This window comes from Equus caballus, chromosome 2, assembly GCF_041296265.1.
Source record: "Equus caballus isolate H_3958 breed thoroughbred chromosome 2, TB-T2T, whole genome shotgun sequence".
NCBI classification, from domain to species: domain Eukaryota; kingdom Metazoa; phylum Chordata; class Mammalia; order Perissodactyla; family Equidae; genus Equus; species Equus caballus.
This window is the reverse complement of record NC_091685.1, coordinates 31,072,502-31,097,674: the sequence shown is the minus strand read 5'-3', so window position 1 is coordinate 31,097,674 and position 25,173 is coordinate 31,072,502. Positions and strand designations below refer to the sequence as shown.

At 49.1% G+C, this 25,173-nt stretch overlaps 1 protein-coding gene across 4 annotated transcripts in view; it reads right to left on the bottom strand.

Annotated features, from left to right (window-relative positions):
- Positions 1-23,589, bottom strand: part of CNR2 (cannabinoid receptor 2) — a 34,190-nt gene extending 10,601 nt beyond the window's left edge. Inside the window, exon 1 of one of the 4 annotated variants that reach the window (XM_070246124.1) lies at positions 23,465-23,589. The gene's annotated coding sequence lies outside the window, so the exon portion shown is untranslated. Of the gene's footprint in view, positions 1-3,367; positions 3,753-15,033; positions 17,640-23,464 lie in introns of those variants that run through there. The other 3 variants (XM_014737176.3, XM_005607011.4, XM_070246127.1) reach the window with 3 other exon arrangements.
- Positions 23,590-25,173: the final 1,584 nt, after the last annotated feature.

Genomic DNA, 25,173 nt, shown 5'->3' with positions numbered 1-25,173 from the left:
GGTTCCATGTCCACGCCCAGGATCCGAACCAGTGAAACCCTGGGCCGCCGCAGCAGCAGAACGTGCAAACTTAACCACTTGGCCACAGGGCCGGCCCCATAGTTGTATATTTTTTAGTTGTGGTTCCTTCTAGCTGTGGCATGTGGAATGCCGCCTCAGTGTGGCCTTGCAAGCCATGTCCGCGCCCAGGATTGAACCAGTGAAACCCCAGGCCACCGAAGCGTAGCGCACGAACTTAACCACTCAGCCATGAGGCCGGCCCCTAACCCCTATTCATAAATCGGGTAAAATCTGAGTTCATGTCACCTATGTCCTCCCTTCAAGGCAGCCCAGGTTCCTCTGGGGAACCCTCAGGCTCCGAGGAACAGATGGAAAACCTCTCATCTAACCCAACTCCATCATTTTACCATCGAGAAAACAGTCCAAGGGTGGGGATGGGATTTTCTATGGTCACCCAACAAAGCAGCAGCTGAGCTGGAATGAGATTTCACACTCCCCAAATCACAAGACAGAACTCTCGTGCTGTGAGCATTGAGATGACCCTCCCTAGAGAAAAGCTGAAAAGCAGTGTTTTCAAGACAGATGCCCTTTGCTGATTGTTGTCGAGGTCACACCTGAGTGAGACAGGAAATGGTGCCAGCCGAGTTCTCAGGCCTGGTCATGAGTGGGTGACAGACAGTGCAAGCCTTTCTCAGCTTGCACGTTCCTGCCCTGCCGCTTCTGGAAGCTTCCTCTTTGCACCCCTGCTGCCCACCCCCTCACCCCTACACTCTCTTCTCATATTTCCCTTAGAAAACCATCCCCTCCCATCAGAGAATGGCTCACCCCATGCAGAGTCCAGCCTAGAAGAGGATGCCAGGGGTCGTGGTGGCTGACATCTGTGTCCCACCCGAGCCTGGCGTGGCCACCAATCTGTGGTTATGGCCCAAATTAAGTGAGAGCAGGAAATGCAGGCATTTGGATGGAGGTCCTAAGAAGACAACATCCAACAGAAGGATGCACAGAGCAACAGGACACTCATCTCCCTGTCTGCCTTCCCTCTGGGCAGATAGTCAGAGGATATGGCTTCATGCAAGGACTCGTCTGAATGCCCAGCACAGACAGACTCAGTGTTTGCTGTCCAGCACGGGTGTCTATTTCCACCTCTGCCGTGGCTTGTCATGTGACTTTGGGCAAGTCCCTTCAACTTTCTGAGCCTCTTTTCTCATTTGCGAAATGCCAGTGAAATGACAATCCCTGTCCCATTCTCCTTGGGAAAACCAAATTAGCTGATGATCGCCACCATGGCTTTCTAACCAGATCCACGGATAGGTTGTGACGGGCTATCAGTCCTTTCAAAGGGTTTGTAGGACTTTTTGTCTGTGCATTGTTAAGCGGAAACGGTTCATATTTTTATCAGTGTGTCAGTGGAGTTCCAAACATTAAGAACCACTGAGGCTTGCAAAAACATTTTGTCACCTGTCACCATAAAACTGTAAGATCAACAGAGAACCAACCAACCAAGTGTTTTCCCCACCTGAGAAAAATGCCGGAGCCCGGAACTACCTGACCTTCCCCAGAGGGCACGTCCAGGCTGCAGTGGGTGCCCGGGCCTGCAGCCTGGAGCCCTGACTCTCACTGAGCGTCTGGGAAGGGAACCACGAGGGCTGAGAGCGGCTCAGGAAAAGGTGGGCCTGGGGGTTTTTCTGACCCGAAGTGAAAGTGCGAAGTGAAAGGATGCCACGGTCACAGGTGGCCCTGCCTTTCCTGCTGTGTTTCAAGCCCGAAGGCACTGGGGCCACATGTCAGGTGGAAAGGAGCATGACCCTTTAGTTGTGGCCACCACACCTGCAGTGAGAAGCTGAGATTGGAGGCCAAGAGCCACCATTTTGATCTCTGACTAGGCGTGGGGACGCTGGGCTTCCCGTCCCTGTTCTGCTATTGAGTGACTTTGGGCAGGTCCCTTCTGCTTCCTGGGTCTTTCTTTTTTCATCTTGAAAGCAGGTGTATTGACTGGGTGATTTCCTAGATTTCCTCTGGGAAACTCACTGTGTTGGATCTCAGTGTCACAGGCTGTGCAACCAGACCTCCCTGGATTCAAATCCAGCTTTGCACCTTATGAGCTGTGCGACCTTGGGCAAGTTACTTCACCTCTCTGAGTCTGTGTTTCATTCATCTGTAAACTGGGAGAAATACTACCCTTATCACATTGTTGTGCAGATTAAGTGATAGAAGTTTACTAAGTTCGTGGTGCTATGCCTGGCTTATAGTATGTGTCTAATGGAAGGCAGGAAATACTTGATAGAGTTATCTTATGATACTAGCCCTGATATCAGTTGTCCTACATTCAACCCAGCATATATGAGGTTAAAACCAAAAGCACTCACATGTAAATATCTGTTTCTTTAACTGACTCCCTGAGCTTTACAACCAAATAGGAGTTACAAATGGCTAAAGCCCAGGGGGCTCAGCTGGGCTCACACTACAGTTTTGACTCATCACAGGTCCTTGAGGTCTGTTACAGGGACACTGATGTCCAGAGAACATCAAGAAACTCAAGCTTCCCAGAGTTTCCTGGCACTGGAATCCATTATCCACCAAGGGTAGCTTCCTGTAGAATCCCTTACCTCCCCTTTCTGCAAGCAGCCTCTCAAGCCTAAACCAGGAAAACACTGGCCAGCAAGGCCTCGTGCCCCCTCCCCTACCTAAAACTCCAAATAAAAACCCATGCTTGTAGCTTTTTGGGGAGTTTGGGATTTCAGCGTTAGCTGCCCTTTCTCCTTGCTCAGCACTGTGCAATAATAAAATTCCTGCTTTCTTCCACCACACTCCATGTCAGAGATTGGCTGGCTGTGCAACGGGCGAGCAGACTCACGTCAGGTTCCATATCAATTATAGGATTCTTGCAGGCCTCTGTGCTTGAGTCCTGTCTGACCTTCATCTGAGAGCTGAGGCAGATAGAAAGATCTCACTCCTCCCCAGCTGACACTTTATCACCGTGAAGGCCAAACCATCACATTTTTAAGAACCTGTTTGACCTGCATGAATGATCCATCAATAATAGACACAGCTGACCCCCTTGACCTGCTTCTCAGAAGGCTGGGCTCTGGGCCCCATGTCCAGCCACGGGAAGGGTATCATGGGGCCTTCCCTCCATGTTTCTTCCCCTGGTCCCCCTCTGTGCTTGGCAGCATGTGGCTGCAGTTGCAAGGAGGTTCCCTGGAGTTTTGGGCTGTCAGCTATGTTTCTTTGCCCAAATCTTATCTATTTTTTCAGGCCCTATATCAAAAGCCACCTCCTCCAGGAAGTGTTCTCTGGTTTCCCCTTACCCCTCCAGGCACAGAAACTCATTGAGACATTGAGATCTACTGCATGGATCACCATCTACCTTCTGTTATTTGTGTCCATTCTTCATCTTGCTTTCTTGACTGTGAGCGTCTAATCTTGAGAGTAGAATCTGGGTCAGGAAGTGGAGACATCTTTGCATTCTACTCCCCGTCACACCAAAAAAAAGCCCATGGTAGATTCTTGGAGATCTTTTCACGGGAAGCCCGAGCTAAGTGAAGCAGCCCATACGGAGATGGAACTCAGCCCAGATACGTGAGCAGTTAGATGGCCTCGAGCCACCACTTCCTGTTCACAAGCCATGGCAGACCTTGCCCCTGGGGCCCAGGCCTCATTCATCCTGAGCCTCACCAGGAGCCGCTCACCACAGTTCTCCTGACCCAGGGAACCAGACTTCCGGAAAGAAGCGGGAACCACGAGCAGCAGGTCTAAAGCAGAAAGTGAACCGGAAGGTTGGCAACTGACCTTGCAAACAGAGCACCAGGGTAGTCATTCCCAAAATGGATTTGGCAGGGGAGGCGGGACAACCTGCAGGGGAGAGAACTTAAAGTCTCTCCAGCAATAGAGTCCGCAGGATAAGTTTATTGATGCAAGGCAAATGTAAAAACCTCTTAGGGGGAGATGCAAAGGGCTGCCGAAAGGGTTGTTTCCCACTTCAATTTCTTTAATACACTTCTCCTGGGATTTCCAGCACTGGAGCACAGGGCCTGGCACAAAGTAGGCACTTAGACGTTCAAAAATTGACTTATCGAATGAATGAACAAATGAATAAACAAATGTTTATCAGGAGAAAAGCAGCTTCTTCAGACAGGCTTCTGTGTTTCCTTTGCCCTCAGCTACCAGGAAGCTCAGAGCTAAATGCAATGCAGGCCTGCAGGCCCAGGTCACTAGGGGTTAGTTCCTGATTCATTCATTGCTCCTGTTGGTGGTTTCGAAGGCTTTGCTTTTATTTCAACTGCCCTAACTCATAATATAGGCTACCTCCAGTCCTGTTAGGAAAGAATTCATAATTTACAGAAATGGGGCAAAGGATCATCACCAAGATCTCCTCTAGAATTTCTTTCTCAAATGTTCTACTGGTTGTCAAGGAAACCCAGGCCCCGTGAGTCTTCCCTGTGGGGCTGCAGGATTCCATGCCAAGTCAGCTGTCCATTCGCCATTCATCATCCCCATCCAGGGGTCTGTGGGGTCATCACCTGCTTTCTGGACACTCATTCTCCCTGGACCTTCCTTTCTCCTCTGTCTGTATCATCTCCAGCCTCCCTCCTGGGAGGAACTGAGCTAAATGATGCCTGAGGCCTCTTTCCACTGGAGTGAAGGTTAAGTACCAAGACTCTGGAATGAAATATTGCTGGGTTCAAATCCCAGCCCTGCCATTGGTGGGCTGTGTGACCCTGGGGCAAGTTCCTCAAACTCTCTGAGCTTTAGTTTCTTCATCTGTGACTGGGGAAACTAATAGCTGTATTCCTGACACGCACATTAAATAATTATTTAAAACAACTGAGGAGCAGCTTGCTTGCCGGATTGAACTAAGAAGCGTGTGTGTGTTGTGGTAGAAAGAAAAGGGTCCCCAGGTAGGAACCAGATACTCAGGGTTTGAGCCCAGCTCTGCCCCCAGTTGGTTCTACGGAAAGGTCACTCACTCTCTCTCGCCCCAGTACTGCCGTCTGAAAAGAAGGTTGGAGGATAATGGTGGTGAGCGCTTGGCATTGCACTACCACGCTCTACACGTTATCTCACTTAAACCTGTAAACAACCCTGCAGGCTCGTATTATTATTATTTTCCGTATTTTATAGATGAGGAAATTGGACCCCAGAGATCTTAAGAAACTTGCTGGGGGCACTGGGAGCCTGTGCTCTGGTTCATTGCTCTCAAGACTCGGGGTCCCATCCAATTGCTTGTACATTCTTTACATCCTCCAGCAAATACTGGGTAAATGAACTGACTAATCTGAAATCTGCCCACAGGACACTTTTGTTGAGTTTTTTCAAATATCTTCTTCCTCTTTTCAACTACCTCACCTCCAGCAACTTCCCTTTTAGAGAATGGACTAATAATGCCCACATTCATATCATCTGAGGCAGGCAACATTTCTTGAGCAAACAAATTCAGAGAGGGCAAGTCATTTGACCCAAATTCCACAGCAAGTGGCAGAACTTGAGCCCTTGTGTTATGACAGGCTCAGGTTGGTAAAGGGACAGGATCTAATGCATGCCCTTGCCCAGGATGAGGGGCCCTGCCAATAGACAGAGGTAATCTTTTCTCTTTAGTCCCGGGGGCAAATCACATCTCTTTTCTCTCTCTTTTTGGTTTTTCCCTCTTCTGACCAATTTTGCTCACTAATGCCTCCATTGCTACCAGTAGCTGGCTGGATTTTAGATCTTTCCTCACCAGCCTGGTGGAGTCCTGACCTCCTTACTCCCAAGGACTTGCCGGTCAGGCCGTTGGGCTTTGGAGTCAGACGGCTCTGAATTCCGGGCCTGGCTCAGACAAGGTTTAGCTTTATGCTCTTGGATAAAGCCACTCACTCCTTTTCCTCACATCCCTCATCTGGAAAGTGGGAATCACAGGTAGTACTTATTTCATCAGTGGTGGTGACGAGGCATGAGGATTAACTGAGATAGTGTTGTGTAATACAGCGCCTGGCACCCAGTAAACGCTCCAGCGATGGCAGATGAGCTAGCTAGCTGGCTATTTGTTATCTATCTCATAACCAATATGTATACATATTCTAGCTTTCTCCTCACTTTCCCAAGTCCTTTCCTAGTTGGCAATGAATGAGAGTGACGTCATCTCTGTCGTGCCCTTGGGCTGGTGTGGGGTCAAGGAGGCAGATGAGAGGCAGCAGGCAGGCATGGGGCGGTGTTGGGAGAGCAGAGGGAGAAGATCCTGTTTCCATTAGGATTTTTGGAGTTGAGGGAACAGGAAGCTGAGAACGTGCCAGAGAGCCTGACTGATTATTAACCAGGCTGGGTAGAGAAGTCAGCACCTCCTGGACCAAGGAGACAGGAGTCTGGATTCTGACTCAGTTTGGGGTGAAGTGATGACTGGGTAACATTGGCCAAAACAGTCCTCTTGTCAGCATGTCTGTCTGCACCAGGAGGGGGTTTTTGATGAGATCCTGAAGGATCCCTCCACCTTGGAAGTTATGCAATTAACCACACAGGGCCGGGGTGGGGGTGTTGTCAGGTTGCAAAAGAGCTGGTGTGAGAAAGCCTGTGGTGGCAGTTCTCAAACCTTGTGGTCTCAACACCTCTTCACCACCTTAAAAGTTACCCAGGCCCTAAAGAGCTTTTATTGATGTAGGTTACGTCTCTCAATGTCTACTCTATTAGAAAGTAAAACTGACAACTTAAAAATATATTTAATAAGCCTATCACATGTTAATAGAAATAACATATATTTATATTTTTTCGGTGAGGAAGATTCGCCCTGAGCTAACATCTGTTGCCAAGCCTCCTCTTTTTTTTCTTTTTTTTTTGAGGAAGATTAGCCCTCAGCCAACATCTGCGCCAATTGTCCTCTACTTTGCATATGGGATGCATCCACTGCATGGCTGATGAGTGGAGCAGGTCCATATCTAGGATCCAAACCTGCGAACCCAGGCCACTGAAGTGGAGTGCAGGGAACTTTAACCACTTGGCCATGGGGTCAGCTCAGAAATAACTTTTTTTTTTTTTTTTTTAGGAAGATTAGCCCTGAGCTAACAGCCACTGCCAATCCTCCTCTTTTTGCTGAGGAAGATTCACCCTGAACTAACATCTATGCCAATCTTCCTCTATTTTGTATGTAGGATACTGCCACAGCATGGCTTGATAAGTGGTGCTAGGTCTGCGCCCAGGATCCGGGCCGGTGAACCCCGGGTGGCCCAAGTGGAGCACGTGAACTTATCTGCTATGCCACTGGGCTGGCCCCCTGAAATAACATATTTTTAATGAAAATAATTTTTGTGGTAAATCTGTTTATTTTCTGGCAGCTTGATTCTCATAGCTGCTTTGACACTTAACCTGTTGTGACATGTTATTGTGGTTAAAGAATATGAAGAAAATAAATTTGTCACCTTCTCCTCGTGCTTCCTTTGCGGCAGGTACTCCAAGGGGCTTTTTATCTGCATTGTCTCCTTTACCCTCCAAACTGCCCTTGCAGAAGCTTGTCTGATTTTCATTATCTTATAGATGAGGCTCAGCTGGATGGATTTGCCCAAGGTCACATGACTTGTAGGTGGCAGAGTCAGAACTCAAGCCCAAGCTGCTGTGCTATACCTGCTGCCAGACTCTGGCCTTAGAAGGCAGGCTGCCTAGGTGCAGGGGCAGGGGTTCTTTCTCACGCTGTGGGCCACAATCTCTTCCCTGGCTTCTCCCTTTCCTCCTCTCCTCCCTGGACCATTTTCTCTTACCAGGGCCTCCAGCACTATCATTAGCTGCCAGGACACTGGAGTGTCAGCTCCCAGAGAGCAAGGGCTCATTGTTTTGTTCCCTGCTCTGTCTCAAGCATCCAGAACGCTGCCTGGCACACGGCAGCTGCTCAGTACGTACTGGAGGAACGAATTGACTGAAGGAGTTCTCTCTGACACTCGTGAAAATCCTCAAGGAAGGTTACTTTCTCCCAAGATTTTCAAAGGGGACACAAGTGATCCATTTATGGGGGAAAAGATGGCTTGAGGGAATAGACATCAGCAAGAAGGGCCTGCCTGCTTAACATTTCAGAAATGCCTCCCAAAGGAGCTGTGGCAAGAGGACTTAGGAGCAGCTTTTCAGAGCCTAACCTGGCGCACCGTCAATGTGCAGGTGACAGCGGGATTATGGGGCCGCTGCACCTTAAGAACAGTGGTTTGCTGTGTGCAAGCGCTGGGCTCTGCGTGTAAACTCAGTTAATCCTCACGAGAAGCCAGGGAGGGCAGTACTATTATCATCGTCCCTGTTTTACAGATAAGGAGACAGGACCAGATAGAGATGAAGTGACTTGGCGGAGGTCATACAAAAAGGCAAAGTCTAATTTGAACCCAGGCCCAGGCCCATCATCGTTCTTCCTGCTCCTGGTGGCTCAGCCAGCTCCTGTGGTTTCCTCCCAGGCCCTCTATCCTTTCTGGGGCCTCTTGAAATACTGTTAGTATCGTAAGTTTCTCTGTTTCCTGCTGCACCAGATCCCAGGGTTCAGGGTCTCCAGATGGGCACCTTGACATGCTCTCTGAAGACACGTGTCTTAGTTCTGCCCCTGCAGGGAGCTCCCCTGTGATTCTAGGCATGTCACTCTGCTTCTCTGGCCTGTATCTTCACTTTAATAACAGGAACTAAAAGGCCTAGACCCGTCTTTCAAAGAAAACTTGCTACAGAAAATTTTGGACACTCGGTTATGTGAAAGCATAAATGACTGGTAACTGTGTGCAGCTTTCCCTCACCCTGGGCGTGGCTTGCTGCTGGTGGGAGCTTGGTCATCAGCCACTGGGAAGTGTGTGTGTCGGTGGGGAGTGAGCAGATTGGCGGAGCATCGTTAAAATTATTAAAACGACACCTGAAAGCGGTTGGTCACTCCTTGTGCCCATGAAGTGCTCTCTGCAGGGAAAGAACCCTTCGTACAAAGCAAAGCATTACGACCAGGGGGACAGTGAGGGCTTTGAATGAGAATGACGACTTTTGATGGTGGCTCCTCTCTCCAGCAGAGAGTAGGAAAGGTTAACCTCATGGTGGGAATTCTGAATTACCTGAGGTTTCCCTCCGGGAACCCCTCTGCTTCTTCCCTCTGGGCCGAACCCAAGGGGTAGGGTCCTTGTCCTAACTTTGATTCTGGTTGTTTCTCGGGTTGCAGCAGAGGGAGCAGGGTTGCAGTTCAGGTTGGTTCGCCCAGCAGAGGCGGGAGCGATGGGGTAATGATGGGGAGAGCCCTGGAGGCTCAGCACTTGAAACACACATTGATCATGACAATAATAGCACGAAACAATGAATGAGCACTTACTGTATGCTATATACCAGGTACCGTTTTATGTACTTTACACATTATCCCTTATGGTCTACACCACAAGCCATTGAGGGGACTGGCGTCACTCCCATTTTATAATTGAGGAAGCCGGCATCAGCAAAGAGGCTGACTCGTGGGGCTTCAGACCACTAAGATCTGTGAGTGATGACAAAGTGGCTGGAGGGTCAGAGGGACAGTGGGACAGAGACCAACGGTAAATTAAACCCGGTGTGTGCACTCAGGCCATGGAGAGACGAGGAGAGGCCAGAGCTGGGGCAGACATGCAGGGAGCTGATCCTCATGCACGCTGCATCTACCCATGCCTATAACAGAATGAATGAATGTGCATTTGCGGATCTGTTTGGCTTTTGGTCTCTGGGGCCATGGAGAGGAAAGCATGTTATGGTTTCCGGCCCGGGCTTTGGGATCAGACCCAGCAGTACTGAGTCTTTCATCGCACTAACTTGCAAGGCGACCTGGATTTCTGTCTCCTGCCTCTGTGATGACAGGTGGTCAAGAGGTAAAGACCAGCAGAGACTAAGAAGGAAATATGTAGACAGAGGTTTAAGAGGCAGCCCCGAGTCACAGTGGTGAGTTCTGCCCCTTATTGAATCTGTGGTCTTTGGGGAAAATTACCTAACCTCTCTGAGCCTCAGTGTCCTCATCTGTAAAATGGGAATAATGAAAGTGTCTTCACTCAGGGCTGTTGTGAAGAGTAAATAGGTCGAGTGGCATGTAGAAATGCATAGCCCTGGGCCTGGCTGGCACTTAATAAACCCTCCGTAAACGTGAGCTTTATGTTTATTGGAGAGTAAAATAAAATAGAATGAGGGGGTTGCATAGAATGTCTCCGATCTCTTCTGGCTCAGGAACTGTTCACAGTAATACGCAACGTTACAAATCCCAAGGGGAATCATTTGAGCCATTTCATAATTTTCTATGGTCCATGAAAAAGGAAATGATTTAAGTCAAATGTACTATTTTCAATAAGTGCGTCCTTTCAAGACTTTTCCCTATCATTTATTTTAAACCCTTTAAATTACATGCGTGATACGTGAGAAATTTCGACCTCTCCCCACTTTGGCGTATGTACTTGATTTCCTTTAAAATCATGACGGAAGAAAACGTGTGTTACTGAACAAATTTTAAAGTGACTTTTATTGGAGGACCAAATGGACGTTAAAATGGACTGAAGTGTAACAAGAGGACAGAAATCACTTTCATGACCTCAGGGCCTGAGTTCTTTCATTTGATGCTTAAAAAGTCAATTGGCATCTTTTAAAAAGAATTTTATGTTTGTTATAGGGCAAGATAAAATAGATCTCAGGTCACTATTTCCAAGCACCTCTCTGCATCTATTCGGCAGGTCTAGATCAACTTTCTGCCCAACACAGGAAAAGAAAGTGCGTATTATTTTCTCCTTTTAGCAGTCTTTGAAATTCTGTGAAGTACAGGAATTTCCCTGATAAGCTATATAAGGAATTTGATCAGATAAATGCAATTTATGAATCTTGAGGCAAATTTGCAGAGGAGTCATCATCTTCCTTTTCCTTACTTCCTTGTATTTTTTTGCTTCAGAGTTCCTTTTGCTTCCTATCTTTAACCATTGGTTCATTGAGGGTATAAATTAAACAGTATAAGAATAAGACTGGGGCCAGCCGGGTGGCGCAGCGGTTAAGTGCGCACGTTCCGATTTGGCGGCCTGGGGTTCACCGGTTTGGACATGGCACCACTTGGCAAGCCATGCTGTGGTAGGCATCCCACATATAAAGTAGAGGAAGATGGGCACGGATGTTAGCTCAGGGCTAATCTTCCTCAAAAAAAAAGAGAAAGAAAAGAAAAGAATAAGACTAGTGTAAAACCATTACATCAGCCAAAGCCACTCCAGTGGCCAAATGATAAACAGCCTGGTTGGGAGTCAGGAGATCATCGTGTTTTGATCACCACTACCTGCTGTTTTTGAGTCTTCCATTTATCGAAGAAGCTCCCACACCGAGAAAAAGATCTTTTAAATTGTAAAATAATTATTCACTAATTTTTAAAAAATGGAAATAGGTGCCATGATCTTCTCATGATGTGAACCTTCTGGAACATCTCCCTCTCTGTTGGGAAAAGCTGATGCAAAGCAAAGGAAAGACAGACCGGGGCTTGACTCTTGTCTCTGCCATTTATCTGCTGTGTCTGAGCCTTGGTAGCCTCATGTGTCAAGCAGGTATTGTTAAGATGGGCCTCATGTTAGGACTAGAGAAGGACCACGAAGCACCTCGCTCCTGCCCTGGTTTTCAGCAGGCTCCCATCCCCTGCTTTCAGCTCCATAAGATCGCCCAGGACCCAAACAGATTCACAGAGACATACAGAGGATGGACTCATTGAATTCTGACAGAGGCAACACGGTGAACACAGGTGTCCTTCTCAAAGAGGAACTCTGGGGCGGCCCCAATCCCCAGGGAGAGGAGAGCAGAGGGGCTTTGGTGGGAGGGGCTGCCTCTGACTCACTGTGTGAGCAGAAGATCAGGGGCCTCCCCTCTAGGGATGGCAGCAGGTGAGGGAGGAAATGAGAAGCAGCAGAGCCCACAGGACGCCCGGCCCAACCCCATAGTCGCTTCTGCCCCAGGGTCTCACCAACATCCTCCTCATTTGGATGGGATCCCAGGAGCCTTCACATCCATGCCTGGCTCTAATGACACTGGGGTCTCCTCCCCATCTGATCCACCCCATTGATCTTGTCTGCCATTTTCTTTCCTTGGCACTGGGGGTCTTCGCTGCATGGGGGTGGGAGCAGGACACACCCATGCTCTATGGACCCTTTCTCTCCCCAGGAGATGGAGGAAAGAGGAAGTGGTTTTATCCTTTTCTGAGCTCTGAAGGAAGAGGACTGACCATTCCTTGAGCCTGTATTGCACCTCAGCGCTTCAGAGAAGTTTCCACACCCATTCTCCTATTTGACTCTCACCGCAGTAGAGCATGGTTCTGGATTCAGATGGACCTGGGTTTGAGCTTTGGCTTTGCCATGTACCACCAGCTACGTGACCTTGGGTAAGGTCTCAAGGTTGTGTGAGCTTCGGTTTCTCACCTCTCAAATGTGGGTGGTGATAGCATCTTTCCCGCGGGCTGTTGTGAGGATTGAAGGAGGTAAGGTCACAGTGCTCACAGAGCTCTAGTGTGTAGCAAATGCAAAATAAGTGTTAACTTAAGAAAATAAACAAGCATCCCTTTGAGGCAGGTTGGTAATGCTATTATAGCTTCATTTTTAGAGTTGAAGTACTGAGATTCACCCAAGGTCACCTGACAATTTGGAGAGGGAGACTGGGTCTTCCCCAGGCTCCAGCGATTGATGGCACAGGCTTTGGAGCCCACAGAGCAGGACTCCACACTGGCTCCACTAGTCCTCAGCCATGTGATCTTGGGCGAGTCACCGTTGCCTCAGAGCCTTAGTTTTCCTTCTCTGTAAGATAAGGGCTGCCTGTCTCCCTTCGCGTCTTGGGGCTCAGGGACTTTTTGCAGAGGTTGGGGTAGAAAGCAGAAGCTATTCGAAGACAGCCCTTCTTCCTTTGTGACTTCCTTTAGTCCTTTGTGAAAACCTGAGCTCAGTGAGAAAGTTAAGCTGGTGTCCCAGGTGGGTGGGGAGAGAAGAGCTTGCATCTGTGATCCAAAGCCAAGGAGAGGGGCGCCATGGCCCCACACAGGGAAGGGACCAGAGGTCATGGGTCCCTTCAGTGTTGGGGACCTGGCCTTTGCTCCCGGGAAGTGCCTTGGGGAGTGGGCGGGACCTCTGGAGGAAGTCACTGGTTGGCACAACCCTGAGGTGGAACCCAAGGCACAGTGGATTCAAGTCTTGGCAAAGAATGCAGCCTCCAGGCACACCAGGGAAGCGGACAGGGCTGGAATTCTGGGATCAAGCTCCTTCATAGGAGGAGCCGGGGGCATGAAAGCCAGTGGCCTCCCTCACTCTGTGCTCTCTGTGTGCCCTAGGAGTCAATGTGTGAAGGTGGAAGGTGCGGGTGGGGGCGAGGGAAGCTCAAAACACTGAGATTTCATTTCTAACCAGCCCAGTAGGAGGAGGCTCAGAGCCCTTTGATTTGCTTTCGTGAAAATGAATAAAAGAATGTTTTATGTGCATCTGAGAGCATGCAGTAAGACTAACAGGTGCAACAAGATGAGGAGGGAAGAGGAGAGATCGGGGCTGGAGGGCTGTGCCCAGCCGAGCCGGGCTACCAGTTTCCCCGCCTTAACCTGGCCTTAACCAGCCAAAGGGTAAAGGACCCGCTTCACTGGGAGAAATTGATGCCGGGGCCCAGGACAGGTTAGGGGGCCACCTCTAGGTGAGCCACAGTGTGGTTGCAGAGCTGGGGCCAGGGTCGTTGGGGCGCCGCCTCCCAGGGCCTCCCCCAAATTCTCCCCAGCCCCTCCTCTGCCTCGGTCCTGGCCTTCGTGCCCTCAAGGTGTCCACACACCACCCACTCTGGGAAAAGGAGCCTGCAGCCTTGTTCATCCTCATCTCTCACCCATAGGAGGGCGGCTGGGGTGACGATCAGAATCTCCACCATGGCCACCATGGCCATTCACCGAGCGCAGTGCAGGCACCCATCCCGGAGCCAGCATCATCCCAGCAACCCTCCCAAAGCCTGTGAGTGATGGTCTTGAGCCCAAAATTCTCAGAAGAGGAAGCTGAGTGGGAGAGAAGTGGAGCGACCTGCCTGAGGCCGTGGAGTTATTGGTGGAGGCTCTGGCACTCACGCCCAGGTGCTGGCCTCAGGGCACACTCATAAAAACAACTGTTCCGTCCGGTGTAACCTCCACAGAAGCAGACCCCTGGCCTCCTGGGTCTAGTGTGGACTAGCCTACACTACTCTACCAAGCTGCCCCAATCAGGTAAGCTGTGTCTCTCGGTGCCTCAGTTTCCCCACCTGTAAAGCAAAGGCCAGATGATCTCTAAGGCCTCTTCCAGCCCTAGTCTTTTTTTTTTTTTAAAGATTTTTTTTTCTTTATTTTTCCCTTTTTCTCCCCAAAGACCCCCAGTACATAGTTGTATAGTCTTCGTTGTGGGTCCTTCTAGTTGTGGCATGTGGGACGCTGCCTCAGCATGGCTTGACGAGCAGCGCCATGTCCGCGCCCAGGACTCGAACCGACGAAACACTGGGCCGCCTGCAGTGGAGCGTGCGAACTTAACCACTCGGCCACGGGGCCAGCCCCCAGCCCTAGTTTTTTGGGATTCTTTCCTGGCCCACCATCTGCTGTTTAATTAAGCCTGCACCTTGTAAGGCGGGATGGCCTAGTGGTTAAAGAGTGGGCTGTGGAGCGAGGTTCCTGAGTTCAAGCCCAGCACTCTCCTTTAAAGCCCGTGTGACTTTAGGTAAATCACTCAGTCCCTGTCTGTAAAGTGGAGAATAATAATAGTACTTACTGTAGACACTTGTGTGGATTAAATAAATCAAACCATGAAAGGTTCTTGGAGCAGTGCCCGGCACAGCAAGCGATCTGTGCGTTGGTGATGACCACCTCTGTCCTGACCTGGCTGGACATGAAAGCTGAGTGCTGATTCTTGGTCCCATCCAAGGGAGGGGACCACACCAGCCCTGAGTCTTCCTGTAACTGGTCCTCAAGAACCTCAGGCATCCTCCTGTGACATAACCTCCTGGCCCCAGGCAGGCCCACCCAGCTTCTACACCCCTGGAGGGAAAGGTAGGGTAAGAACACTGGTTTTCTGGAATGCGGAAGAAACCCCAAATAAAACAATCAAAAAAGCTACTCACGGTTGTCTGTGGCTGAGCTCTGACCCTGCCGGGCCTTGGGGAGTCCGGGCGATTGTGTGTCCCAGCTGAACTGCTGTCCCCGAGCCAGCCTTCTCTTGCTTTTGTTCTGTCTCACGGACGAGTGAGCGTGGGGAGGTCTGGTCTTCCGTCCCTGTCACCACTTCCCCCCCGGGTCCCCAGTGCCACAATGTTCTTGCCCCTGCCGTTGAGCTGTTTCTCACGAGGAACTCTGATCGCTGGTGCAGTCCCTGCCTTGGACAGGACCAAGAATCAGCACTGGGCTTTCCTGTCCAGCACGGTCAGTCAGGACAGAGGCGGTAATCACCAGTATCTGACACAGTTCAAAGTGTTTTTATACCTGTTACCAGGGGTGTGGGTATACGCCCTGGAGGCAAGGGACTTGGGTTCTAATCCAGCCTAGCTGTTGTGACCTTGAGCAGTTGACTTAACTTCCCTAAATCTTAGTTCCTTCACCTGTAAATTAGGGACGAGGCACCAGCTTTACACAGATCACCTAAACGGACATTCCATTCCAATGCCTCTTCCCCACCGGACCAAAGCTTTGAAATCCAAATGCCTATAGGCGCCAGGCAGATAGCATAAATGCATGAAGGGTGCTGGTGTGGGGCAATAGGGAGTGGTGGGGACTGTGGAGGAGAGGGGAACACAGGACCCAGCCACTGGGGGCCGGCATCTTGTAGCTCCAGCCAAGCCTTGACACTTGGGAGTGCAGGCCCGATTGCTGGATGTGCCAAGCATTTGGAAGATGTGCCACATTTTCCTAGAAATCCTGACTTTAATATAATGGCTTCCAATTTTAGAATATTGACCAGAAAGTCAAATCTTTAAAACATGCCATGTGGGTCAAACCAAACACCATTTTCATTATGTTTGTTAGAACACTGGCTCCTTAAGGGCAAGAACTGTGTCCCTAATGCCCAGTCCTGGGCTCAGTAAATACTCAGGTCCCTGCTACAGTTCAGAGTGCTGTACACCTGTTATCAGATAGAATATTTAATCAGAGTCTACTTCTTCCTAGGGGTACGAAGATCAACAGGATAAGGTTTCTGCCCTCCTAGGCTAATGGCCTTGGATTATCTCATGAGATCTTTTCACTTACTGCCCTTCACACCCCAGACCCCAAGGGATGGATCTGGGCCAGTTGTTCTCAAGAAGGGACATCTGGTCCCGAGGCAGAGTTGTCAGATTCAACAAAATATAGGATGGCAATATTTGAGACAAACGTATACTAAAGAATTATTGTTGTTTATCTGATTGCAATTTAACGGGGCAGTCTATGTTTGATCTGGCAACCCCCCCCCAGGGGAGACATTTGGCAACGTCTGAAGACGTCACAACCAGGAGGGAATTCTTCTGATACCGAGTGGGCAGAGGCCAGGAATGCTGTAGAACATCCTGCAGTGTGCAGGACACAACGAATCACTCAGTTCAAAACGTTAATAGTGCTGAGGACCTAGCCCTGGTCCCTTCAGAGCAAACTCCACTCTGGGAGGCCTTTAATTTGATAATTAGTCCCTTGGGGAGAGGACACAGTAACAACCTCCAGCTCTGTGCCTCTCCCTAGGGCAAGTCATTGACAGTAAGGAATGGGACAGAGAGTCCAAGGCACCAAGAAAAAGGAGAGATGAGTCAGGAGGTAGCTGGGGAGTGGAGGCCACCTGCAGCCTACCCCAGCCGTCTGTCTGGACCAGGGGTGAGCCGGCAAAGATCCAGCAGACGCTTCCATGACGCTGAATCCTGGACCCCTGGCCTTGAGGAAGCCCCACCAGGGAGAAGAAGGGTGAGGCTGCTCCTAAGTGCCTGCCCGAAATGTGCAGCAGCAGTCCGAATGTGTGAATGAGGAATGAACGAATGAATGAATAAATGAAGAAAAGAAGGAAGCTACTTAAGGGCTAAGGTGGGAAGAACACTGGGAATCTGGGTTCCAGTGTGATCCCTGCCACTGCCTGGCTGTGGGACAAGTTACTTCCTTTGGCTCAATTTCCCCACTCCTCAAATGAGGAAGCTAGAGATAATAGATGCTTCTATAATTTCCGCATGCATCAGAATCAGCTGGAGGGCTGTTAAAACACAGACTGCCGCCCCCCACCCCAAGTTTCTGACTAAAGCAATCTGGGTTGGGGCTGAGACTCTGCCTTCCTGACAGGTTCCCAGGTGATGCCGTTGGTCCTTGGACACATCTTGGGTAGCACTGGAAGAGACGATGGATAAGGGCCCTTCTTGCTCAGTTGGTCCAGGATCTCCAAGACTGCTGGGTCCCCTGGACAGGGCTGATGGACCCACACAGGAGGTCTGTTCTCCTTTTCCCCAGGGAGGGCTAGGGTGGTCCAGGAGCTGGTTTTCTCAGTTCCTTGTGGACAGCCATCCTCACCAGCCCTTACACTGTGAGATGCTGCCATCTCCTGGATGCCTCCACTCCATGCTGGGCCCAGAGCGTTGCCATATTTAGGGCCTGACTGAAGGAGGAACGTTTGGGGTGGTGTCTTTCCTTTCAGGCCCCAGGGAAGCAGCCTTTGTAATGTCTGGGCTCTCTGACCCCTTCCGATGACTCAGTTTCCAATATGGATACTGGAGCCTGAATTAACCTGGGAGAATGAAAACGAAATGCTCTTGCAAGCATGTGGGGTAACACATTGTCACCAAACCATTGCTATTTTCTGCTTTTAAAAACCTGACACACGGTTATCTTAATTTGCTAAATGCAAATGTTGGTGGTGATATTTACGTGGAAAAGGATTTGTGTATCTTTACAAATTTTTACAATAGACATCCTTTTAGGTGGTTCCGTAAGGCATGTTTAAAACGTGGTGATTCACTTATCAAATTAGGCAAAAAGGAAAAAGAAACCACTAGCAGCGTTGGCAAGCGTGGGATGAGACAGACACTCGTGTACACTTAATGGGAGTGTAACCTGAAAGTAAGTGGACACGAGGTTTCCAGTGCCGTGTCGTGGTTTGAGCGAGTCTTTGGAACTGGGTTAGACCTGGGTTTAAATCCTGGCTTGGGGGGGAATCCACGTCACCTCTACCAAAGCACTTTCCTCTTCTGGTTTCAATTTCTTCAACTGCAAATGAGGAACTTAGAGCTGGTCAATGTTACTTAAACTTTGGTTTCATCAGAATCGCCAGGAGAGCTTTTCAAAGCACAGAGATGTTGATTCAGCCGGTCTGAGGTGGGCCCGATGGTCCCCATTTCCAACCAGCTCCCTTGTCACCTCTGAATAAGCGACCTTGGTCACCAGCCCTCTGAGCCTTAGCTGCCTTCCCTGGGAATCTTCACAGGCTGGCTGTAGGTATCATGTGGGATAATGTGCATAAAGCTATTGCTGTTCTCGTGAATCTTAAATATGGTCATAGCATCTGAATCAATAATTGTAGAAATCTCTTTTCAGAAATTCCTCACAGGAGCAAAGATGTTAGAGTGGTATTATTTTTGATAGCGAGAACCGGGAGACATTTTAACCATCTAATGACAGAGGGATCGTTTGGTAAATTATGGTGCATCCATGTGTTAGAATGTAATGCGGCTGTTAAAAATGAAGTTTTCAAAATCAATTGTGATGACTTCGGAAAATGTTCACAACATAAAATTAAGAGAAAAGAGCAAAATGCAAAAACCGTTTTTAAGTGGACAAAAAGACTTAGACATCGAAAGACACCAAATGTTAAACATGCAAGAAGGTGCTCAGCAGGATCCGGGGTGGGAGGTGGGGATTGGAGGGGCGGCTAAGACCTCTTGCCCCCCTATATTTGAGCCACTGGGGCCTGGGGACCTTATTTCAGTTTCTCAAAGATGCCACAGTTTCTCTACCTCAGGGCCTTCGATGCTGGTCTCCCTGACTAGAAAGCTCTTCCCTCCTAATTCGTCCTGCAGATGTTAGCTGCCATGTCATTGCCTCCCCTAGGAAGCCCTCCCTGACTACCCAGATGAGGTTAAGCCCCACTGTTAGAAGTACTTCTTACACTTGAAATTCTTGTCCTTCCCTTTCGGAGAACGGTACGCCACACAGCAGCCTAGCTCCATCTAGCATATTCACTGCCGCATCCTCTACAAATGGCCGCAGTGCCTGGCACACAGTAAGTGCTCAATAAATAATTGTGAATGAGTAGATCTGGGTGAGGTCACTCAGGTTTTACTTGGGAGACAAATTGGAATTGGGAGGAGACTCAGTGAGCGTCATATTAATCCTTAGGCAACGCTGTCCTCAAGCTGTGGAGACCTCAGGGAAGTTAATTCCCCTCTCTGGGCCTTAGTCGCCTCCTCTCGAAAATGAGATGATTGGGTTTCCAGGAATGGCAGACAGATTTTTATTTTGAGTGCTGAAGTCTGGTATTTTGGTGGTTGTTGCCAGAGCATAGTGTTGAGAAGGATTCTGAAGCTGAGTCTAAGCTCAGTAGGAAAAGGTGTCATGCTCAATTAATGAGGTCTGCAACGGTGTAAGAGAGGAGGTGGGTTTGCATGCCAAGTTTTGGCATCCTTGAAATATAGTTGTTAAGGTTTTCTTCGCCGTGGCCTCCTTGAAGAATCTGATGAAATTTAAAGCAAGTATTACAAACGCAGCTGTGCAGGGACAGGTAGAGGGCCGGGTGTGCGTCAGAGTGGAGGCCTGCGGCCCCTGGAGAGCCCTCCCTCGCCCTGTCTGAAGGAGGCAGTGCCTTGTGGGAGTGGGCTCAAGTGGCCAAACCATGTGATTTTTTAAGAGAAGCCAAAAATCTGGATTTGTACATGAAATTCCCTGATCTTTTAAATCAAACACTGTGGGGAGCAAACGACACGTGTCTGCCAGATGATCTATCCCACGAGCCTCCAGTTTGCGACCTTTGCCTCTTTGCCTAAGCACCAATCCGGCTCTGACACTTCCTTGTTGCTCCATCCTGTCCTCTCTTGCCCCTCCCAGAGAGGACAGACGGACACTTCTCAGAGGCGACTACACCCACATCCCCTCCCCGAGGGAACCTATTGTCCCCTTTCCAAGGCATTGCCTTTATTTCAAAAGAAGGGAACACGTGACTTCACAGCCACTCACAGCTACCCCTGAAATCCATGAGACTCAACCTTTGCTACGTGTTGGCTCTTTCTCCCCTGATTATGAAAGTAAACAGAAGTAACAGACAATGACCACACGTGTGCCAAGTTCAAAAGAGAAGGAGCAGAACAAGACGTGTGGCACGTTACTGTTTTTGTAGATTACAAGACACCTGCACACGCAGAACAGTGTGGCATGTTTTACAAGGATGCGTTTACAGTCAAGGATACTTAGTGACTGAAGAGGTGGTGGTGGGGTAGTGGGGGGAGGAAGGGGATAAAAGAAACTCAGTACATCACTGAATCAATTGCGCGAGAGGAGCCTGGCACAGAGTACAACGATGGTGAGCCATAGATGGAAGGGCTCTGCGTAAGTCAGTAAACTCACCAAGGGGCCCCTGAAAGGATGATAATTCTCATTGCAGACATTTTTTTTTTTTTTTATATGTGGGACGCCTGCCACAGCATGGCTTGCCAGGCGGTGCCATGTCCACACCCAGGATCCGAACCTGCGAACCCTAGGCCACAGAAGCAGAACGTGCACACTTAACCACTGCGCCACCGGGCCAGCCCCTCATTGCAGACATTTTGAAAATTTGAAAATATATAAAGAAGACAGAAATGCCTCCTGATCCCACAGTAGGGAGGCAGCCACTGCTAACTTTTAGATGTGTTTCTGCCACTAGGCTGCCACACATCCAGGCCAGAGGTGTTGAGGGACGCAGCATGCCTATGGGGGCCATGGGGACAGAAGAGAGAGGACAACTGAAGAGATGAATCAGAGGGTTGATCAATAGAACCCGAGTTTGGAGCCAAACTTTGGGCTCTGGTGCCCGGGCCAAGCACGTGGGCATTTTGATCCATCCAGCAGTAAACAATCAACCCTATAAATAACAGTGAGAGCAGATCTGAGCCTGCCAGGTTCAGAGACCTGAGAGGGTTTAGTAATAGCCTCGACTCTCACTGTTGGGCTCTGATGGCAGCACGAGCACAGATTACATCTGGGCTCCGGAACAGGACTGTGGCTGCCACTGCAGGAGGAGACGACTAGATGTGGATCTTCAAGGTGGGCTCCGGCCATTAGAAGCTGCACGGCACAGTGGTTAAGCGTCTAGGCTCTGAAGCTGGATGGACCCAGGCCTCTGTCCCCAGTTCCGCCACTGAACAGCTGTGTGACCTTGGTCAAGTTACTTAATTTCCGGGGGACGGCCCAGTGGCACAGCAGTTAAGTTCGCACGTTCCGCTTCTCAGCAGCCCGGGGTTTGCTGGTTTGGATCCCGGGTGTGGACATGGCACCGTTTGGCAAGCCATGCTGTGGTAGGCGTCCCACATATAAAGTAGGGGAAAATGGGCAAGGATGTTAGCTCAGGGCCAGGCTTCCTCAGCAAAAAAAAGAGGAGGACTAGCAGTAGTTAGCTGAGGGCTAATCTTCCTCAAAAAAAAAAAAAGACGAAAAAGAAAAAAAAAAGTTTACTTAATTTCCTTGAACCTCAGTTTTCCCTTATCCTAATACTACACAGCAATTAAATGCAAAAAATGGAAAGCATCATATAAATGTCAGGGACAAGTGTAAACACAAGATTAATAAGACATATATAGATGCTGTCACTGACAAGAACTGTCCCCAGCCAAACTGTAGATGGGCTCCTCCGAGTCCTTTTTCTCTTTCTTTCTTTTTTTTTTTTTGAGGAGGATTAACCCTGAGTTAGCATCTGCCACCAACCCTCCTCTTTTTGCTGAGGAAGGCTGGCCCCGAGCTAACATCTGTGCCCGTCTTCCTCCACTTTCTATGTGGGACGTCTGCCACAGCATGGCTTGCCAAGCGGTGCCATGTCCTCACCCAGGATCCGAACAGGCGAACCCCGGGCCAGTGAAGCAGCCCAAGTCCTGTTTTCAACTAGGCCTTGACCTTGGCCCTTGTTCTGTCTTAGGCCTGCCCAGCCTAGTCTTAGCAAAGAATCCTGCTAAGTCATCCTCCCGCCCTGATATCTGATCAAGTTCCTCATTCTCTCCTTTTGATGGCCTGCCTCTAGCAAGAATCCTGTTAGGTCAGTTTAGCAAGAACCCTCCTACTCTTGGTGTCTCTTCGTAGGAACTGTCTATCCACTGATCCCCTTGCCCAGCTCCTTGGCTGCAAATCCCCAGCTGTCTTTGCTGGATTTGGAGTTGAGCCCCGTCTCTCTGCTCCATTGCAATATTCCTGAATAAAGTCTTCCTCACCATTTTAACAGGTGTCGGAATACTTGTTCTTTCACATGCCCAATCTGAACAAAAAAATTAAAAAGTTAACCCAAGAGAAACCACTGTCAGGCAGTAAATTCTACACTCCCACTGTAGACTCCGTGCTACCCCAGCACAAATGCCCAACCCAGGGTCGGCCTCAACAGGTGTTTGTTGAATGAATAAAGGTGGAGTGTCCTTGGGATGGTAAAAATGATGGGAGCCATAGTGTGGAAGAGCTGAGTTCCACCTGTCCCCTTAGCTCAGGCGGGCGGGAGGGTCCGCAGGGGAGCAATGGGAGTCACGAGGTTCGTGTCCAGTCCCCACTTCTGCCCTAGCTGTCCCTGTGAGCCCCAGTCCCCCCATCTGTGACATGAACAGACTGGGTTTGGTAAGAGATTTAAAAAAAAAAAAATTTTTTTAACTGTCGTCTGTGAAAAACTTATTTTACATTATGACCCAGTATGCATATAACACTTAAATACTGTATATAAAATTGCAACATCAGGTTCATGAAACAATAATAAACCTTAGTACTTGGGATACACTCTGATATTTTCCTTTCTATTTTATTCTTTTTGAATCTGTTCTATTTCATTTAAAAAATGCTATTTGTAGCCACAGAAATAATTTTTATCACCCACCAACGAGTCACAAACTGAAACTTAAAAAACTCTTGTTAAAGGGCCTCCTGTGTTTCTGCGTCTGGCCTTCTTCCGGCTGAACTCCTCCCTCCTGCTTATCTATTTGATGGTTTTTTTTTTAAAGATTGGCCCTGAGCTAACGTCTGTTGCCAATTTTCTTTTTTTTCATCTTCTCCCCAAAGCCCCCCAGTACATAGTTGTATATTCTAGTTGTGGGTCCTTCTGGTTGTGCTGTGTAGGACGCCACCTCAACATGGCCTGATGAGTGGTGCTAGGTCCGTGCCCAGGATCTGAACTGGCGAAACCCTTGACCACCAAAGCGGAGCAAGCGAACTTAACCACTCGGCCATGGGGCCAGCCCCTCTGTTCGATCTTGACTCCTTCTTCCAGGCCTAACCCAAATCCTTTCTCCTACAGGAGTTCTTCCCTGCTTTGTCACAAGTCCCACCTCTCCATCTGTTGTTTTTTTTTTCTGAAATGGCCGTGTCTGTCAATTAGCTGGTAGATACTTATCTACTTACATGTCTAGAACTGTGCTTGGGGCTGTGGAGGAGTCAAAAAGGCATAGGAGACGTAAGGGTCCAGGCGCTGGGTTGGACTGATCAGCAAGACACAGAGAACAGGGAACATGAAAAGGCAGCCAGTGAGCAGATGACAAGCTCCCAGAGGAGAGGGCAGGCGGAGAACCCTCCTTTCACTGCCCCACCCCACCCCTGCCTGAAAGAATTAGAGAAGTGGAGGGAGGGCAAGGAAATTTAGGGCTGAGGACAAAATGAGCACAGAAGCAGGGAGAGGCGGGAACAGCTCCACTAAACAAAGAAGAGCCAGCATCCAAGGGCCCAGGGCAGAGGGCAAGGGAAGTTGGTCAGTGGGAGGCGCTTCCTGCCCCTTGACTGGCTGCGTCCCAGTGATTGAGAAACCCTGGGGTCAGCAGCTGCGGTTTCCACTCTGGGCAGATGCCAAAGTGTCCAAGTGGCTGGACACTCCTGACCCAGAGTTGCTCCAGAAGCTGTGGATAGGTTCATCTTGAACCTTCCAGGAAAAGAAAGTTGACTGAACTACTTCATGATTTTAAATCATCAACTGAATAGCCTCAAAGATTCTCTCCTTGGCCAAACTCTACTCAGACTCCCCGGAACTTTTCAACGAGGGCTTTACTTTTAGATTTCCGTGTTTGTCTCTGCATCGTCCACTTTTAGCAAGAATCCGCCATTCTCAATGTTTGATCGCCATCGATATCTAATCAGGATCCTCCCCCTCCCCTCCAGGCGACATCTGATCACCCTGGCCTGCCTTCAGCAGGAATCCTGTTAGGTCGCTTTAGCCAGAATCCCTCCTTACACCTGAAGTTTCGTAGTAATTTTCCGTCCACTGACCCTGACCCCGACCCCGACCCCGACCCCGCTCCTTGGCTATAAATGCCCGCTTGCCCATGCTGTATTCAGAGTTGAGCTCAATCTCTCCCCCACTGCAAGACCCCCATTGCAGTGTCCCTACACTTGTCATGATGGCCCCCCTTACATAAAGTCTTCCTTACCATTTATGACACTTTTGTCATAAATAATTTTTTCTTTAACAATAGCTTGCAGGACCCATGAAAAGACATAGGAAAGCGTCAACAAGAAGGGACTGTGGGGAATTCTTGGATGGATGAAGAAACAGCAGTGGAGGAAAGACAGAATCAGGGACCGAGTTCTAGTTCTGGCTCTGCCTTGTTCTGGCTGTGTGATCTTAGATTCTTCTCTTGTAACATCAGAGGATGGGATGGACCGTCCGGCTCTGACTTTCTGTTGGTACTGAGTACACGTCCATTGAATAAATGAAAGGAAAATAATAACAACCTCCACGTATCGAGCCCTCACTGTACCAGGCACAGAGCTAAATTTTTCACAAACATTTTCTCCTTTAATCCTCAAACACTTAGCAGTAAGGATTTTTTATCCATGTTATATTCCATATGGAAATATAGTATTCCCCAGGAAGGAGGTAGGAGACGCCCCAGGTACTTTGGGTAAGACCAGCTCCCCCATCCTTTATGCCCTGGACTCTAATCTTCACATGGTCCTGTGAGCTAGAAGGCACATCTCCTCCCACCTCACCCCAGAATGTCCTGTCCCCTTCCTCGCTTTGTGTTTCTCCAAAGCACTTATCATCGTCTGGCGCTCACTATACATTTCACTTATTCGTTCATTTGTCTGTTTCTTCTCCCTGAAATATAAACTCCACAAGG